Here is a 20966-nt window from a genome sequence, read left to right as displayed (position 1 = left end):
GTTGAAAAGTTCACAAAGGTCAAGTGGATGGGAGAGGCCTTTGCCCTGCAGTGGGTATAGTCAGGCTGATGATGAAACACAGAAGCCACCTCCTGCACTATCTGATGATGGGAAAGTGAGTCTATCGACAAGACAGTATAAAAATAACCTTGCTGTACATGAATGAACCAACAGGATATCGAAAACTTCCATGAGCCGCATAAAAAACTAAGATACATCCAATAAAAACATGCAGCACTTAAAATGCAGTGTTGAAGTATTGCTCCAAAATCACAAGTACCACCACGGCCCACCACGGAAGCAATAGCAGTGGTGCCTTGCACAAACAGCCCATTTGCGTTATAGGGTTCCTTCAGCGCAGAGACAGTGACTGAACTGGAAAGCGGTGAAAGCACATGGATGCAAAGAAAATATGAGTAGGCATTAGAATGCCATGCCGCCATCTCAAAATAAAACTAAAATGCCAGTGACGCATGCTACAGTGTCTGAAGCATCGTGATTGGTTATATCACGGCCGCAGAAAGTTGTCACTGAGTATGGCAAACTTTTGCGGATAGTCGGGGCATTTTGGCACAGCATGGCGCAAATTTCACGCTTAATGCACAGCTTGGTGCAGAAATGTGTGGCCGTATCAAAATATGCAATTGGTGCAGCTGTTGCACCCCTGTGTGCTGTCCGCTCATCATTCTTGGATATTCAGGCACCAAGCCGCTTCTGCTCTTTGAGGCCTGGGAGAGGTCTGTTGTCTTTGCCTTTTTAACTGCTTGGGGCACGACAGATTTTATTAACCCTATTCAGTATACCAACTCTTTTCAGCCTTCCGTTAATAGCTTGGTACGCAGATTTAGGGTGTCTTTGGCAGGCGCACCTCCTGCATATCCTCCAAAACCTCTAGCAGTCTCTCCACTGCTTTGAAGCTCCGTTCGATCGATAGCCTTTGTCCTGCGAAGCTCCCTAGAAACCAAATACTGAGATTGTTGCACTATGTGTGGGAAGTCTCATCACTGACACGAAAGAAAAAGTAAGGGGAACAAAGGACTCCTTTGCGGCGCGACGGAGTGCTGTATTTTTTCTTCATTGTTCATGATCATCCTTTATGGATGTGGTATCCCTGTCATACCTGCTTGCACTAACTCGGAACCAACATGGCGGCCCACCAAGCCTGACTGCCGTTTTTAGCCAAAATAGGGAACCCTAGCATGAGATGTCACCATCCTAAACATGTAGGCTCCCTATCCTCTGAATTCGGCGCCATCTACTATTAGTGTTGCGAGAAAGCGTCTTCTGTCCCATATTGCCTCCGAGATCATCCCCACGCTTGCGGAGGTGATCTCTGAGGCCATGCTTCCCGCCCTTCCTCGCAAACATCTCCTCGCCTTCGACTGTCTTTTGACCGAGCCGCTTTTATAAAAGAGCGAGAATGAGTGGCGACTCACTGAGCGGCCACTCTTTTGGAGAGCCGTCGCTTAGTGAGCAGTGGTTCTTTTGGAGAGCCGCTGGTTCTGTGAGCCATCGGGAACCGTGAGCAGCGTTTCTTTTGGAGTGCTGTTAGGAACCGTTCTGCCAGAGTTAGGTCTTCTGTTTGCTGCTACTTTAGCGCCATCTATTAGCAGTACGAGAAGGCAACTCCAGTGGGCAGGCACAGGTGGATTGGGCCGGCATATAAAGAAAAGAAAAAAGTGTGCTGTCTGCACAATCCTTCGCACGTAGTTGGTCGGCTGCTTCGGCGCCGTGTCGAGGCTCCGCGCCGGCGACCTGGCAGCCGCAATGTGTGTATGCTTCGGGTGGTCGCCGCTGTTTTTGTGCTTCTTTTGTTTTGCTTTCAATAATTGCTATGCATAGTTTTCTCAAGCTGCATTACAACAGGGCGAATGTGGAATGCATAGCCCCTTCCGCAGCCAGCCCAGCAGAAAAAAATTATCTGGTTCAGTCATGAACAGCACCGACTGCAGCGCGTCGTGTGCTCAAAACGGGAACAGATGCTTTGAGAAAATTAAAACCACACTTCACAGCATGAATGACGAGCGATTCGGCTTGAAGTAGACACAAAGTGAATGAATGAATTAAATACTGTCAGTGTATGTATGTGGCGGCAAAAACAGGAAGGTTGAACAAGTTTGGGTTAGGGTACCGGGCCAGAAACCTGTTGCCAGGAATAAAGGAAGCAATGGGAGAAGCCGGGGTGCTGAGAGCTGTGGGCATTGAGAAAAACTGTCACAAAGTTGAACAGGGTTATAAGAATATACGAAAAACGAATCAGCTAGAGAAAGCATGTGGGGGGAGGGGGGGATTTAGAAAGTGAAAAAGGACTGCTGCAAAGCGCACACTGCATTAAAAAAAGAAATGATGCATTTACATTATACTTCAGGCTCCTCCTGAGTTCACTGTCTCCGAGAATATAAGAGGGACCTTGAATCAGGTAATCTGCTTTCTCTATATTTATTATTCACTATCTATATCTGTCTACATTGTCACTATCAGTATTTATTAACAGTCAGTCCACACGAGATTTTGGGCTAGAGATTGATGGCCCGAAGTATTAAGGATAATTCTCAGTGTGTTTAATGATGGCCAATGTTATTCATATAATTTTGAAACGATAGGGTACTAAAAGAACTAAGTCCTCTCTTAGGGAATGGGTGCACCTCCAGTAAATATAGTGGACTTAAATAGAAAGAATCGCGTCTAAAGAAATATGGATTTTGCTGTTTACTGGGATTTTGTAGTCATCAGGAGGGGAGTTAGGATGGACACACAAATAATTCCACGCTTTCGTTTAGTTTTGGGAGGTCGAACGGGTGCGGATCAGTGAACGAGAGAGAGGCAGAGTTGTCTTTCTCTTCAATAGACCACTGTTCGCTCCTGAGCGCCCCAGGCTTAAGTGAGCCAATGAACCGTTCAAATGAGCCGGCTCACTTCAGTGAGCTGAGCTGTTCTGAGCCACTCACTAAAGTGAGCCACTTTGCCTATCTCTAGGTCGTCCTCTCTTCAGCTCACTGTTCCCGAGTCTGCGTCGCTTGGATGGTAGCCATTAAAAGGTACTCTTGAGAAGATAAAGGTGGCAAACCTGCCACACGGCGGCTGCGACGAGGTACTGGCGAATCCAGGATGTTTTACCCAGCACCTTCACCAAATGTAGCGGATGAAATGGGTTTAATAGAGGTGAACGTTTGAATAATGAAGGCTGCTTGCAAACGGCCCAAAGCCCAGATCAGTCTGCACGCATCTCTCTCTGCCTCAAACTCCTCATTTGAAAGTAAAAAAGGGGTATTTCACATATAAACCTCTCTGGCACCCATTCCATTGACTTATGCTTTAGTCCACTTCAGCAGACCGTAATGGTTGCGGAGCACTGCAAGTTTCATTTTCAACCCTGTCAAAATGTAGAGCACATGCATTCGAACCCCGCAATAAAGAAACCTTCTGCAAAGGAATTTTTTTTGTTTTGTTTTGTTCCCGCAAGAATTTCACTCTTGCAATAGTTGACAAATAAGTAAATATTAGCAATTGGCAAATAAGCTATAAGTTGTGATGGCCCAAAAAGTAAGCATGGAAATGGCGAATACGCACTTGTCGGAATTCACAACCAGGCCGTGCTGTTGGAGGCGCTGTAAACTGCACGCAGGTAGTTCTCGTTATCTATAGACATATTGCTGACTGTGTTTGCATACATCAATGATCGATGTATGCGAACACAGCTGGGAGGCCTTTTGTGACCTTAGCAATGAACTGCTGAAAGGTTTGAGCTGGGTTCTGAAGTCCAAAGGGCATTCACACATACTCTAACAGCCCAAGCGCAGTTGTGATGGCTGTTTTAGGTATGCTGGCAAACACAGTGGGTATCTGGTGATGTGCGTAACCAGGTCCACTTTGTTAAAAATGGTGCAGCCATTCAGATGTGATGTGAAGCAGTGGATAGCTGTCATGGACAGTCTTGGCATTCAACACTTTATAGTCACCGCACAGACGCCAGTCACTTGGATCTTTTTTAGATATGAGATGGGATGACAGAGCCCATGCGCTGGATGATGGGTGTATAATGTAGAGCTGCATCATGATTGAGCTCCCGTTTAGCAGGTGACTACCAAACAAGAGGTGTGATCGTGCTGCTGGTGGTGGTCACACCATATGCTTTGGCGGCTGGGTGAGATTGCAAAGCTTCGCCAGTTACTGGAATTACACCAGGATGTTCTCAAAGGAGGCGACGGTATCAGCATGCCAATGCCAGTGGGGGACAAGGTTAGACTCGACACCAGATATAGATAGCCGAGTGAAGCTGTCTGTCGGGCTACAAATAATGAGTTGACCTTGAAAGACCTTGAAGTGCTCAGTTGTCGCGTTTAAGATTGAAATTTGTAGAATATATAGAGGCACAGCACAACATAGAATTATAATAATTTTTTTATATTATTATGCAAGAACAATTTATGCATTGATGAATGCTTAAGACATTTGTGGCACTCCTGGATTGTGAATCCAGCAACGCTGAAGTTCTTTTCACTGCTGTAACTTGTGGCTGCAATGAATAATGTGTTCTTAGCAAGAAAGGAAAGATTTAGGTACATGGTTTCCTCACTTCACCAAAAACACGCGGCCTCTGAGCAAGGGGTTGATTCTGTGGCCAAGTACTCGGTAAGCTTATCTTGCTCACTGTGTGTCTTTCATGGCACCGACAAGGTCGTGGACCGCAGATGCTTTGACTAGGTGTTACGGCCCATTTCTACTAAGGCTTGTTGAGGCCTGGCACAACAGACGTGGAAGAGCTGACAGCATACTGCGAATCTGGAAACTGATACCTAAACATCTGCCGAAGAGGAAGAGACAAAAGTCAAAATTCGATAGCCCACAAGCAGCCCTCCTGCTTGGTCGTTGACAGCTAGCAAAGATCTGTTCATGCCAGGGGTGTGTGGTGTAAAGGTGCATAAACATCTGTATAGAGAATTCACACACTCTTGTGTGGGAAGGATGCTGCAAAACACTGCTGTATTGTGACGCCTAGCACACCACAACCATATTCGTGTCTTTAAAAAAGTTGTGAATACTCTGGATTGATGTGTCCGGCCTGGCCCCGCCCAAGCTTGAGGCACAGGGCTTCTGAGCGGCCAGAGTACGAGCTTTTGGGCTAAACCGAACGGTAAGGGCCGAATTGTGCCTCAATCTGGAGAAACCACATTTGCGGGTTCTGGGGTCAGAAGGGTGAAAGGCAAAGTTGCAACGATGAAACGTTCTGCGAGAGTAAGGGCGGCTCTGTAGAGCAGGTGCCGGCTTCAGTCATCCTCTAGTCCTAGGTAATCAGTTGTAGATGTGGTGCTCTAGGTCGCAGGGAAATATAAGCTTCCCACACATTTTAAGGCATAACCAAACTACTGAGCTGTGGCAGCACGTGCCTCCGGCCCAGTGCATTCTTTGTTGTCCTCTTGTGCAGCCGCGCTTAAGGCACAGCCAAAGAAGGATGCTGCAAGAGTAGTTTTTCTAACCAATTGTTCCAGTTTATTTTTCCTGATATTTTATGTTGAGCTTCTGTACTCTGTGAAATTTCTGGAACTCAGCGGAGAGTACTATCACTGTCGCAGCATTGAACAAATTCATTTATTACAGTTCTGTATTCTCTGCATGAACGAGACAAATTTATATAAAAAAAGGAAATTAATACATAACTCCTCAGGGCTGTTTCTTGGACTAGTTAGTGGGGTTTACTCATTTTGGTGAGGTCTGAAGTGCAAAACAGACAGTGACGTGAAAGAAACACAGGGCAAAGCGCTAACTTGCAAATGAATACTGAGCTCACAAAAATATTGGGGGAAGGGGGGGGACTTAAACTCTTCCTTTAAGGTCATGGCATGCCAGCGTTAATGGCACCAGTTGCCGGTTTTCCTTGTGGACCTTGTAGACACATTTTGCCACTCACTTGTTCAGAAGCTTTTAACTTGCGGCTGCATTGTCCCATACATAGTCGCAAGATACCACATTATAAAACCACCGCGACAAAGATCTAAAGCACCATTTTAACCAAGCCACACAAAGGTATCTTCGTGGCCTAGGGATCCTGAAGGGCTGGATTTCGATTTCACCCTTCCATGTCACACCTGTGTTGGCAGCGCCTACCAATTCGGCCATGCCACGTCTCATGCCATCACACAACTCAATGACTAGTCATGCATGACCATGTCGTCTGCCAGCTACCACTTGCCAGAGCCATGCCCATGATTTTTTGCTCATAATGCGGACAATGACTTTTCTGGGGGACGAAGCCTTTAATGGTGCTGAATGGGAGAACTAGGGTTGGAACACTTTCATCCAGCGATAGAACTACTGCAGTTTCTTAGCACCAAGAACAATCAAGAGCAGTCCAGGCTGCACTTCAAACACAAGTTTGAAGGACGTCGCCTGACATCAAAAACACTGCATAATTGCTGTTTCACTCCTTTTAGCAGAACATTTTTGAGAACACTGCAGGTTCTGCACTGGAGAAATGCGTAAGCATGCTCATTGCTGTGTTGTCCGCAAGATGTGTCAGCGGGATTCCGCGAGTAACAGATACTGCACCTTTCCTTTTCTGTAAACCAATTGTAGAAGGGTGGTGAATTGTGATGCGTTCAATGGAACACTGGTTGTGTTCAACAAGGCGCATGCGATGTACCGTGTGCAGCAGCAATGCTCAGGCTTTCGCATTTCTCCACTGCAGATCCTGCAGCGCTCTCGGAATTTTTCAGGTTGCAGTTGGCTGATTACCTCTCTTTACACACTTTCTAACCATGCCTACCATTTGTGCACGCAAATCACGCCCTTTCCCGCTCATTCACGTTTCAAACATTGTAAATTTCCCGCCACTGGAAGTTAGTACCACGTGACCCGTTTGGATGTCGCCATTACCCCTCTAATTAATTACCTAGTTAACCCACATGCATCAAATTATTTCCCCAGCAAGATTTTTTGGCCCTCTATCCAATGCAATCATTCTTTTTCTTATAACTTGTTTCGTTCAAATGTAATTGTGATGACAATTCTGGTGACATGAAACTGCCGACATACCTACATAATGCTGACGCATTAAAATGGCAGTGACAAAGCATTACTGCCCTGTGCAGTCATACCTATTTGACACATGGTGCCTCTGTTGCCACAGAGGACATGGGCTCAACTTCAATGTCTTAGCCGTGAGAAGCTGAGGAAATGGAGGTTAGCATTTCATTTACAATCATGCCAGTCACAATACTGCGGACTGGCTAGCGGTGGTGATCGTTCAAGGGGCAGAACATGCACACCCTCTCTTGGCATGCTACTGCACTGCTCCTCACTACTTGGCATCTCTGCTCCCATCCGCCTAATGCAATGAACTATACGAGTACTGATGCGACAGCATTTGCTGACCGTAAAGAATGTCAGGCATTCGGCGTCAGTGTCCATGCGAAGCCTTCGCCTACTAACTGTGGCAGGGGGTGTTAAGAGGTATTTCCCGCCCTCCATTTATGGGAGAGGAGGGAGATATTTGGACACGAAAGAGGCAGCAAAGTTGAACCAAAAGCTACAACGAATAGAAATAGAATATAATCGGGATTGGAATAATTGGAGAGTGAAAAAACGATGGAATTAAAATTCGATTGGTTGAAACATTCCAAAGTGACTCTGGCTATGAGGGACGCTGTAGTGGAGGGATGCAGATAATTATGACTAAGTGAGGTTCTTGAATGTACGTACTCTGAAATCGCACAGCACGTGGGCACCTTGCATTTTGTCTCCATTGTAACATGGCAAGGATCGAATCCGGGTTTCCAGGCTCTGTAGTCAAGCACCCAATGACCAAGCCACCACAGTGCACAATGAGAGTAGTAATTGAATTTCGTCTGCAGTCAGTCGAACTAACCGTCCTTAAATTTGTTTTTCCTACAACAAAACTTCCTATGAAAATGCTCTTCATGAACCGTTCCCAGCACTCAGGGGTGTCAGGCATTGCCCCTAGTATGTGGGCCATTCACTTCTGATCTCTTCAGTAGGCACTCCAATCCTGAGTGACCCTAGTTCATTGCTGCAGAAGTGGTGGCTGCACAGGATATTGGTGGCTGCAGGAGACATGATAAAATGGAAAAAGGTCCAATTGACTTATTTTCAATAATGCTACTGCACATGTGCGAAGGCTTCTCTATTTCTACATATTAGGGCAGCAGTTCACTGCGTGTGCGAAAACCATGAAAGACGTCTTCTGGGTCATTGACGCGACAAACTGTTGCGCAATAATTACATGCATTGCGAGCATGTACTCTGCTCTCAGAACCGCATGCATTGTCCCTGCCTGCTATTGCAATAAACGAAAAGACTCTGCCAGGTTTGCCATCTAAGAGATCAAGTGCCGCTTGGAAAATAAACCCACCCTGCTATTGTGAAAGAATTTCTGCAGAAAATATGTGAGGGAGACCCGGTGACCCGCCCTGCCAAACAGACTTTGCCTGATGTCTGCAAGAGGAGGTGTGACTAGAAAAAGGTCCATAACAGCTACATTGCATGTGCTTAACAAAGTTGTTTGCTGGGTTAACTAGTATAGCATCCTAAATTTGAAAGTGCTTGGAAAGACAAGGACAAGAGAAGTGGACAAGACAAAAGTGTCCTTGTCTTTCTGAGCACTTTCACATTTTAAGACTGCAAGTGCTGTTGTGTGTAGCAATAAATTTGGTTTTTCATAATTTGTCTGTTTTTATTCTTTTGTTGGCTATTCATGACAAGCTTACAGAGGGGTATTTACATGACCTCACACGTGCCGTTTTATTGCCCAGAAGATAGCTTTTGCTAAGAAATCCGGAGTAAATTGTGGTGAGCCAATGAGACATGCATAGCAGTTTTTTGCAACGCTCCATGAACAGCAAATTGGTGGCCACTGTGATGTTGGTGAATAGACCAAACATGCACGCACAGTTTAATGTAAACCAAGGATTAAAAAGAAAAAAGGCGGAGCACTGCAGCTAACTGAAACCGACGACATATTATTCGTCTTCGTGTAGTTCTGTTTGGAGTATTCCTTATATTTTATCTAATTGGTTAATTAGGTGAGATTAATTATTCTATTTTTTTTATGTTCAGTTTAGGCCCAAGTACCCTGAAGTTTTAGAGGGGGTTCAAGTACAAATGACCCAGTTTTTTCTACTGACATACTTCCTGCATGATTGTTTTTTCCAGCATTTAAACAAAGTGCGCAAATATGGAAGGAAAAGAAAATACCACATGACTGCGGTCTTGCTTTGCTAAAGTTTGAATTATCCGAATTCAGGTTTTATCTTGTATGAAAGATGACAGAATCCTCTTCATGAGTATGTGGCTTCCGCCCACACTGAAAATCCGGAAAGCCCGTCTTTTTTTTAATTTTGAATCAATGAAGCATACACCCCCACTTTCAAAGTGAGCAGCCAACGCCACTGTCAGCCAACTTGGACAAAGCTTTTATCGAGCTGTCCCACTGACAAAATTTGGCTATGGCAAACACAATGATGATACCCAAATTTGGTCCAAACCACCCTCAAAATTTGACTTTGTCCGATTTGGACCGAAACTGACGTTCAGGCTAATTCAGCTATGTCAAGCATGATGGTGACTTTCAAATTTAGTCCAGGCCACTTTCTGCTGAAGCTGGATTCAGTTTATTGACAGGCACACTGGACAGCACTCAAAATATTATGTTGCTAGTGGGATCATGGATGTAACAATACAATAAAACAAGGGGAGCGCTTGTCAAAGAACAGAGAGCACGTGCAATTAAAAAAATCGTAGACATTTTCCCGAGACGTGGTTACAGGGATGATGACAATGTTTCACCGCAAGAGATTCCTTCAGTCGTTTTTATGCAATTTCAGTGCCAAATTAAAATAAATCCTCAATTCTTGGATATTGTAGTGCTCGATCTATACTAAATGAGACATTTTTTCTTTACACCATAATCTAATTTAGTACATATTGTTACATTTTGGTCCATGTTTTGTCCCTTTACAGGTCCAATGGGCACATTCAAGTGCAAGGGGCTTAGTAACAATAGTGCAGCACTAGTACCGTGTAGCTGTGCACTATCAGACATAAAGGGCCAGTTCTTGAAGGCCTTTTTGGTGTCCATGGGATCGAAACATAAGTTATAGTCCTGTGCATTGTTGATAAATTCAGCGTAGCCCCACCATCCACTGGTTGTCCTGGTATCTAGACTTGGTAGACAAACTGCCCCACATCAGTAACAGTCCAGGGTTCACTCCTTGAACCATGTCAAATTTTTCACTACTGAAGCTTCTGGAAAACTTATATAGCTTTTCTTTTTACCTGTATGGCTGCACTTATATGGGTGCTAATGAGTAAGTAGCCTCTATTTGAAGTCTACTTTATCTTGTTTCCACTAAGTATACATTTGACTGATCTAGCAGCCAATGCGTGGTACTGCTTTCTTTGATACACATCGCATAATTCAGCACTCTGCCTGAGATGAGCAGTGCACCTGCTGCTAATCATATTGCTGTAACGCATGTAGCTCAGCCAGAATGTTCTCCTCAGTTGAGCAAACCAACCATTTTCTGGTCGGAGCATTTCATCAATTAAAATAATTAGTGGACAACACACTTTGAAACAAAATGATCTTTATTATTTCAATCAGTAAGCTACTATCATTTGCTTACCATGCATGAAACATTTTGTAGATTTTGAACTGTATACTCACCAAAAGATGAGTTGAAACGGTTCCGACTGATAACAGCTACAAGTGAATGGCAGCCATCCTTCCTCCAGTGTTCTTGTGATCTGCAAAGAGCAAGGCTCCGGAAGTGAAAACTGCATGGGCCACAATCTCCACACGAAGTCTTGTATCAAGGCATTTCTAGAACAAACGAGTTTGTTCTAGTAATGTCGATAGGCAGTTCATTGAAAGGTTTTGCAGACACAGCTGCTTCTAGCCAAGAAGGATCTTCAGTTTCTTGGGGTGTATTACCATTTTGTTTTTGTTCATGAACTTGCCGCAGAATACATATCTTTATCTGCCAACAGAACTTTTTTTTATGTACTTTGTTCTTTTCAAGGCTGAAGCAGTACAAGAAAGATAAGGGCTGCAAAATAGATTGATTCTTGTGGTAAAGTATGTGAAGTAAATGAAATAGGCTTCTGCCACAGCAAAAACCCTCCACCTAGTAACAATCTATTTCACTCCGGCAATGTAGTGCAAAAAGCGACGTGTCAAAGAACGCGAACTAAAGAAAACTAAGCGCTGTTAAAGCTGATCACACCATCGATCACTTCAAATCTTGCGTGCACGTTTCTGTACGGTCCTGTCGTTTTTCAGAGAGTAACTGGCACTTTTTACATCGGAAACAATAAATTACTTTCTTCCTGCCGATACATTCCGAACATCCTTTTAGTGCGCTCGCCCAAGTTCTGTACTTGCCCCCACGCATTGACATTATAAATGGCACTGAACCATTTTAACCTTGCAGAAGCTGCTGAAATAATTGTACTCTCCTAAGCTCGTTTCCGATGCACGGACATTTTAAATAGGAGCGAACTTACCAAGATGAGGTGAATTGCGCGTATCGGTGGTCTCGGTTCGCCGACGTTGCAAGTGTACGACAACAATGTTTTAGCACAGCGTTTAAGGGTCTGGTTGCCGACTTATAAAAACTGAGAAAGCATATGACAACCACAGCGGTAAGGAGGAAATGTAACAGCATAATAACTGCACATATTTCTGCCTCTAACTCTGAACGTTAAATGCTTCAAGCACGGCGCTACGAAGAAAACTGCAAAAGCGAATGCAGCGCCACTACTGGAAATTACAATTAAAACTTCATGGAAAATATCAGTAACAGAAAAAAGTTCCCTTCTGAATGACATCTAACAACATGACTTCAACATTTAGAACGTATTCTTGATGAGAAAGCTGAGTATGTTGCATCCTAAAGAAAAAAAAAATGATTCGTTACAATTTGGTAAGTGCCGCCATCTGCACCGCTCGCAAAAATGCAGGTTCGGCCACCCATTTGAAATAATCATTTTAAACGAGCGCATGTTTGTGCAGATAGACCTCGCAAGGGCCGCTTTGCTCCATCGAAGCATTTGACGCACAACATGTAGCAGTGATCGCAAGGCACATCCGTGCAGACCTGTGAGGAACCAGTGCAAATGTGAAGATATTCCCTTGCTCCTTTTTCTTCTCGCAAGCAATATTCCAAGCACAAATAGAAGTGACTATGAAAATACTTTGCCGAGCCCAAAAGGAAGAATACACTGACGCTGAGCAGTCCCATTACGAATCCAACTGGATTGACATGTTGGAAAACGAGTGGCTGATTTGAGCCTGGCAGTTTTGTTGATGTGCTCAACTGACAGCAAGCAGCCTAACTACTAGAGCACAACTCACCCGTGATTTTTTTTTTACTTTTTACAGTGACTCATGCTATACAGATCTTTTATAAGTGCACTAAACAAAGCGGCCCAAGCATAGAAACAAGCGATAGTTTGTTTTGTCTCGCACTCTTATTTTTTTCCTTCATGCATGAGCGCCCACACACTAGGAGGATGAAAATCCTGCAGGTTATGCACCTTTATGGATATGAACGAGGAATGACCAATGATGCAGCATTTGTCCAAATAAAGGCACATAATGCTCTTGAAGAGCCTATAGAAACTCTCAAATTGAAATAATCTTATACTACAATCCTTCTTTTTTTCTGGATGAACACAATGCTTATAAAATATGTTCGCAAAATATGGTCTGTTATGCAAGCAACTTTCCTGTCATCAGCAGGACATCCGCGGCTATGCATCTAAAACTTGCCGCCACTGTGGGGAAGCAATATGAAATGCAACAGTAAGATGCACTGCTTTGATCTAGCAACCTTTTTCCGCCTCAAATGAGAATTCAGTGTAATCACCACGTTTACAAGTATTACAAAGTCCTTACTACCCATCCGGTTAGCCCCTGAACTTGCATCTCCAAAATGAGAGGGCATGTGCTGCACTTACCATATTTGCTAAATATGCACTCGGGCACAACAAAACACAGTGCCTTTCAGGTCTTGCAGGCATGCGTTATGTTCATCTGTCAAGAAATGTCTGAAACCTTGCGTGTCTAGTTAGAAACAAAGCCCTATTTCACAAAAACTGGGGGGACTAAAAATTGTTAGGAACTCACACAAGCCGCACAGTTTCATGCTCGCAGAATAGCAGCTTTGTTCTTCTACCAAGCACATATATGACCAACTGCTTATTTCTGTTATCTGAAACTGCTTTCCCAACAAAATCTTGGCTCATCAGTAAAACTTCCCATCATGTCAGAAAAGAAAAATTGAAGCACCATACAACACTTCCTAGCTGCACCATAGAACTCAGCAGTGTCCATTTTTATTTTTTTGGTAAAGTTGTTTTTCTTTTTTAAATACGAAATGGCTGCGCTATTCCAAGTTTGACATTGTGGCCACTCCTATGTTCGTCCAGGTTGGATCGATAGAATGTATAATTAAATTGATAAATAAAAAAATGAAGCTAGAGTGACTTGATGAAAATAATACTCAGCACTTTCTGCACATTGGCAAGTACAAAACACTAGCCATGCAACAATGACTAGCATCTCACAACAAGTACGTTTCCATGGATATTGTGTACATTTTTATGTAGGGGTGTCCCGCGCTGTTTTTTTTAGGTAGAAGAGGATGCAATAGTGTGCAACAGCAAAGAAAAAAAAATGGCAAGAGCATAGCCGGACAGGTTCCTCCTCATCATCATAACCAGCCTGACTACGCCCACTGCAGGATAAGTCTCCTTTAATTCTCTTGTAAGGAGGAAGATGAGCATGCAGGGAGCTCAATGTCGGCAGCCACAGCCAGTTTGCTCAAAGTGGAAGACAAATCAACAAACTGCATGGGAGAAGTTCTAATTAAGCATTAACGCTGATGATGATGGTGCCGTGGTCAGAGAGAAAGTCAAAACCTGAAATGGTGTCACAGGAGCACGACGAGAGAACAAATTCTATGGTACATAATGAGCTGTGAATGGTGGCCCTGGCCGTGCAAGCAGTCAAAGGCGAAAGACACTGCGCATTATGGTGTGAGAAGCGAAAGATCCGATAATGATGTCCACACTTTTATTAGCTTGTGCAGTTTCCTACACATCACAGATACAGTAGCACCAGTATCAACCAGGAACGGCCCTAAATTTGTTGACGTATTCACAGTTCTTGCCTCAGGCAGTAACTAGTTTTCCTGGGGCAGAGATGCAGCAAAGAAACCGAGTGGCATTATGACGATGGAGGCGAGTAGGCAGGTGGTGAGTGGAGGTGTCAAAGTTGTCTGCAGGAAAGACGTGGCCAAGGCTCAGGGGCGCGTAAAGGCAGGCACATCTGCAGGTGGCGACAATGACGCACAATGTGACCAGAAACTCTGCACGCATAACAAATAAGAAGGTTGTCATATATGCGCCAGGAGTCCACACAAAGAGGGGACAGTTACGTAGGAATGAAGGTGGCAGGCTACAGTGGAAGGCGGAACGGGATAAACATGTCTGCCCAGATCTGACGTTGCCATACATGAGCATTATTGCAGCAGGAACCTGCAGATGAATGAATGGCAGCACTTCAGTCACTTGCTTTCAAATAAGCCCGAAGGGTCATGGCCATGGAGATCCCCAAATATCCTCAATTAGGAGTAGCTGTTATATCACCTCCCCAATCGCAGTCTTTAAACTGGAAGTGCACAGAAGGTGGCTGAACCAGAATGCGCTGCTTTGCTCCTGGCAAAGCATGAATATATTGGCAACAGTGATAGGGTTTAGGACAACTGCGTCAGCCTCAATGTTTTTGAGAATGTGCTTTATCCAATCCATCTCTGGCTGGAGACTTCTAGATGTGTACACAGGTTCACAATGTCTTCAGTATAACTGGTGAAGGATCCTTGCAGCTGGGTTTAGGCTCACAAGTACTGTTTGGAACACAGCTTTTGTATGCAAGGGCAGCCAAAGATCTAAGAAAAGGCGCGTTTAAAAGCAGACTAGGTGGTGAAGTTTGCTTTGCGGTTTCTGTTCTACAAACTGGCAATGCCTGTCACGTAAAACACCATGTCGATCAGCTTCACAGCGTCGTCTCCCTGGTTGTGGACGCTTAACCGCTTGTAAGAGGTAAGCCAATCCTATGTATCTTGGTCATTGAACCCATTGAAAATGGCCAGGTCCCACTATCGACATCAAGGTCCCTACATGCCTATCTTAATGTTTAGCCAGCTGTGGCGACCTAATCCTTGAAAACTTCATCTCATTCGCACACTTCATTTTCTGCTGCCTTTTGCTACACGAAGTCAAGAATGTCGCGCAAAAATAAAGAACAATGAACGAAGAAGAACACATAAGGCGATTGACTAGCGCTGGTCAATCATTTATATGTCTTTCTTCATCCGCTCTTTATTTTTGCGCTAAATTCTTGACTTCATGAATCATCAACTAGCCCGGCAGCACGCTACACTTGGGAGGGGACGAATAAGGTTTGCTACATGAGGGACGGTGCACGAATTCAGGATCTCTGAACAGAACAGATATTCAGCTTTAAGCAACGAAGGAGATCTTAGTCTAGAAGCAATGAGCGATAATTTCAGAGCCATTGATAATGAGTGCATGGTAGAAGTAGGCAGTAGGATAATTAGACAGGCTACCAGTAAACTATCTAAGCAGACGAAATATCTGATTATGAAATGGCAAGGCGTGAAAACCTCCATCCGATGGGTCAGGATAGAACTGGCAGAGATGTTAAAGGTACTCAGTGAACGTAATTTGTTCGACGCAAGGGAGTATATTACGGGGAGAATCGAGCATACTCTAAAATACAATGCTAGCCTGAAAGAGGTGAAGGGGAAATTAAGTAGGTGAAAATCCGATTTATGCATACCAAGGTAGCTGAGGAGTTCTACACTTAACCAGGCTGATAATGAGATTAGCAATAGTGAAGAGCAATCAGACATTCCGTCAGTGACAAAGGAAGAGGTTAAGAAAGCTTTAGAAGCTATGAAAAGGGGGAAAGCAGCTGGGGAGGCTCGGGTAACTGCAGATTTGTTGAAGGACGGTGGGGATATTGTGCTTGAAAAATGGCCACCCTGCACATGCAATGTCTGGACATCGTCACCGTAGTTTTGGGAGAATGCTGACATTATTTTATTCCTTAAGAAAGGGGATGCTAAGGACTTGAAAAATTACAAACCAATCAACATACTACCTGTTGCGTATATGGTATTTACTAAGTCATTGCTACTACAGTTATATATATATATTGAACTCGAAGTGGATCACGGAATAGTTAGATACATAGGCAATTTCATATATAAGGCAAACCAACAGATGAGGCTCTCTATAACCCAGAAGCATGAATATGGTACATGTATGGCAGCGGTGCGTTGCCTGCCGGCAACACACTGCTCACTAAGGGTGCGGCGATGACCCGCAAGGTGTACACACGCACTGAATGTCACCTGCCACCTAGTGCCGAAAAGGAGAGTACATTGGGAATACTTCCAAATGCCGCTTCGCAGGTGCCAGAAATCTTGGCAGGCAGTAGCTGCCATGACTGCACAGCCCGGCTCTATGCATGAAAAATGATCGCCGGTGAGCTGTTAAAACAATCCTTTGCAGGGCATGACGCGCAATTCGATGGACATGAACAACGCTGCTAAACTTTAATGTGGGATTTTCAGGGGGATATTTTGAGAGTTCGATATAGGAATATGATATATGTGCATTTGATATATCCGGGATCAAATACAGAATCAGGACAACCTTAGACTTTAATCAACCAAATGATCAGGCAGGTGTTCGGAAAGGGTACTCTACCATCGATCATATTCATGCTATCAACGAGGTGATAGAAGGATGTTCGGGACATACCCAGCCTCTATAAATAGCATTCGTTGATTAGAATAAGCATTTGACTCAGTCGAAACGTCAGCAGTCATTGCCTAAGGGTGTATATGAGCCGTATGTGAAAGTATTAGAAGATATCAATAGTGGCCGCATAGCAACTATAGTCCTCCATAAGGAAAGGCGCTAGGCAAGCAGACACGATCTCCCCAGTACTATTTGCCACTTGCTTAGAGGAAGTATTCAGAAACCTGGAGTGGGAACAATTATGAATAAGGGCTGATTTAATACATTGCCTTGTTAATTAACTCAGCGGACAAATTATCAAGAATGCTTAATGACCTAGGCAAGCAAAGCAAAAACATAGGCCTAAAAATTAATATGTGGAAGCCTACGGTAATGGTCAATAGCCTCGGATAAGAACAGCAGTTTACAAAAATTCCGAGAGCACTGTGGAATCTACACTGCAGAAATGCGACAGCCTGAGTGTTGTTGGTGCACAAGGTGCATCACATTTGCTCTCATTATCATTACCAACTAATTGCATCGTCATTGTTAATTCCATCATTGTCATTATCACTAATTGCAGCATTATTGTTATCGCTACGATCATCCTCACTGTAGACAAGAAGAATTATGATGTGTTTCACGATTCCGGGCATGGCGCAGTAGGTTAAAGCGCTCGGCAGGGGATCCGAGCTATGGAGGTTCGATTCCCGGTGCAGATCGGACTTTCATTTTTCTAGATTTCAGGACAAAGTTTTCAGCGCAAAGGCATGCGGCCAAAGGAAAGAAGCAGAAGGAAGACTATAGGGACGAACACAGCGTTGTGTTCGTCTCTATAGTCTTTTTTTTTCTTCGGCCACGTGCCTTTGCGCTGAAAACTATGTCCTTAAATCTAGAATACTAACTAGCCCCACAACTTACTCTACTGAAGTTCATTTTCCTGATGACGTTACTTTCGGTTTTGGGTGATGACGTCATTGGATTAACAGCTGTGTGTGACCAGACGAACAAACAACAACAGTATGAGCCATTGAAGGCTTTCGCCTTAATAGGTACACGGGTGGAAGCAGGCTCGAGCATTTTGGAACAGCTCAGGGAGCAGTGGTAATGCCACTTTGAGTGCTTCAAAACACTCGTTTTACTGCTCCAAATTATGCTTTGGAACATATTTCTAGGGTCAAGCACATTTATAACTGCAATTTTTTTTCTGATATAAAAAAATCAAATTTGATTACTTTTTATTCAATATTCAATGCTGTACTACCTATGCACGCATATCTCAACATGTAAAGATGTTTAAAGTAACACAGCTGACTAAAAGCTTTTGCCTATTCTGACTTGACAGCTTTAGACATGTCCACGCTCAAGCACCACCACTACGTTGGAATTAAAATAAACAAGCTGCACATCGCCACTTTTTGATTCCGCAGCTGTGCTGATAAATTCCTGGGCACTGCTCAGTAGTACCTTCAGGAAGGATAGATGGCACTGAAGGCTAGCCTTTTCTTCCTTAAGTTTCTTTACTTCATGGTTGTCTCCCAGTGACTCATGTTTTCTTTTAAATAACACTGGGGCTACACGCCGGCAAGAGGCTGTCTATGCCCTTCCAACACTCTTGAAAGCATTTCTTGCAATTAACACCGTCCTGGCATCACCCCCATAATGCTTCAAGTATGCTTTTGTCTGATGTAGACTTGACAGGTTTGTTGTTAACGATTCTATAGTGAAGTACACACTCATTTTCACAGCAGAACTGTTGGAACAACTCGTGTAGTTCTTTGTAACCAGAAAAGTTTCCTCAACAGCTCATGGTAGCCTGTGGCGATTGCTTCGCTCCTTGCCCTCACTTCTCTCACCACCGGCGATTCAAAAGGCTGGGAAAAGTTGCTGTCACGTGCACAAAACATTTTTCTCGCAATTAATTCCTCCCAGTCGTTTGTCACTCGTTTTAGAATAACTTGACATCAAAATATTTCTTATGCTCATTTTTCTAGTTTATTAAAATTTTATATGTGTTAGCTAGGCCCAGCCAAGGTGCATTGTACCTCCACCACCGGTGTGCTGCCATTGTTTAGACTCTGACGACCCTTATAGACCAGAATACGGAGGGTAAATTGATCGCCGCCATATTGAGGGCGCTGTAAGGCTACCTAGAGGTGCTGCAGCGAAATGACTGCTCTCCACTACCAAACGAGGTGGACATGGCTATTCATAGCGCTTACGCCCTTACGTTTCTTTGAAGTTTCTTTGAAGCGGTGGCGTAGCGGTAGAACATCCGCCTCGCATGCAAGAGAACCGGGGCTCAAATCCCGGTGCCGCGCAATTCTCCACCGGATGAAAAAAAAAAATCCGCGTGTCGACGGAACTGCATAAACAGGTTTGGGGTGCGACCTGATGCCGGTGAACACCTCCAGCAACGCACTCCCTCACCAGAACAGGAGTTGGCCACCCTGGTGTAGTAATTGGCCGCAACCTCCTATGATAAGCTCCATAACACCCCGGCCCTCAGTCACCAGCGGCTGCGGAGCAACTGACCACGGCGGCGGTCAGACCTGTGACGCAGCAGGGGGTGCTAAGAAAGCCTGGCTCCGCTGGACAGGCCGCCATTGGAAACTGACCATGGCAACGTTTAATGCTAGAACCCTAGCTAGTGAAGCTAGCATAGCAGTGCTGTTAGAGGAACTAGAGGGCATGAAATGGAATGTCATAGGGCTTAGTGAGGTTAGGAGGCCGAATGAGGCATATACTGTACTGAAGGATGGGCATGTACTGTGTTATCGAGGCTTACCAGAGAGGCGACAACTAGGAGTAGGTTTCCTTGTCAATAAGTATATAGCGGGTAATTAGATGAATTCTATAGTATTAATGAGAGGGTTGCAGGCATCGTAATTAGGCTTAATAAGCGGTATAAACTGAAGGTTGTACAGGCCTATGCACCTACATGTAGTTATGATGACCAGGCAGTTGAAAGCTTCTATGAAGATGTAGAATTGGCAATGCGAAAAGTAAAGACGCAGTATACTGTACTAATGGGCGATTTCAATGCCAAGGTAGGGAAAAAACAGGCAGGAGAAAAGGCAGTAGGTGAGTATGACATTGGTTCTAGGAATAGCAGGGGGGAGTTACTAGTTGAGTTTGCAGAGCGCAATAACTTACGAATCATGAATACCTTCTTCAGCAAACGGAAGAACCGGAAGTGGACATGGAAAAGTCCTAACGGAGAGACTAAAAATGAAATCGACTTCATAATGTGTCAACCCCCGCCATTATGCAAGATGTAGAGGTAATCGGGAAAGTGCGATGCAGTGACCACAGGATGGTGAGGTCCCGAATTAGCCTAAATCTGAAGAAGGAACGCAACAGATTAGTAAGAAAGAAACCCATCAACGAATTAGCGGTGAGGGGGAGGGCAGAAGAGTTCAGGATCTCGCTACAGAATAGGTTTTCGCCATCCTCAGTTAGCTGAGGATGGCGACATTACCTAGAGGCAATGTGGGGTTTAAGGGGACGGTCTTCCGCCCCGCTCCTACTCCGCAGGTGCAGCGTCCTCGCTAGCGACCCGCGGAGGGGAACAAAGGGACAAAGGACGGGGACGACACATAGTTAATACTCGAATGCTATTTATTGCACTTGCAAATAATACAGAGCATGCCGGCTAGCTATACATCAACAAGGTTTTCCTTGGAAGGGCAAGGCTACGTAAGAAGGACTTTTGACTCACCGGCTGGGGAATGGGGGTGCGACTTCGGCGGCGGACATTTGAACGCGCCGTGAATATGGCGGCCAGGATCTCCCGTGCGCGCCGCATTCTTCGGACGAAGCCGTACCACGGCGTTTGCCGCGGGAGGCGGCGAGAGCGTGCGGTATTTACCGGTCGCTTCGCCGTTGGGAACCAGAAGATGGGCGGTCGTGCACGACGGGTCCTCCCGTGTGCGCAGCGTACTCCGTGCCCGCTATCCCCCGGCATTTGCCGGGAGAGGCGGCGGGAGATGACCGCTCTCGCTGCCGGCTGGATCCAGAATCTTCTCTCGTCTTCTCGCGGGAACCCGCGTAGACCTCTTGGCGGCGCACCCCTCGCTGGTCTCCTTCCCCCAAGGGGAGGTATTTACCTCCTCTCC

The sequence above is a fragment of the Amblyomma maculatum genome, chromosome 1 (assembly GCF_055883805.1).
Source record: "Amblyomma maculatum isolate TAMU_Amacu chromosome 1, ASM5588380v1, whole genome shotgun sequence".
NCBI lineage: Eukaryota > Metazoa > Arthropoda > Arachnida > Ixodida > Ixodidae > Amblyomma > Amblyomma maculatum.
The sequence above is the reverse complement of the archived record's forward strand: the minus strand, read 5'-3'. Positions refer to the sequence as shown.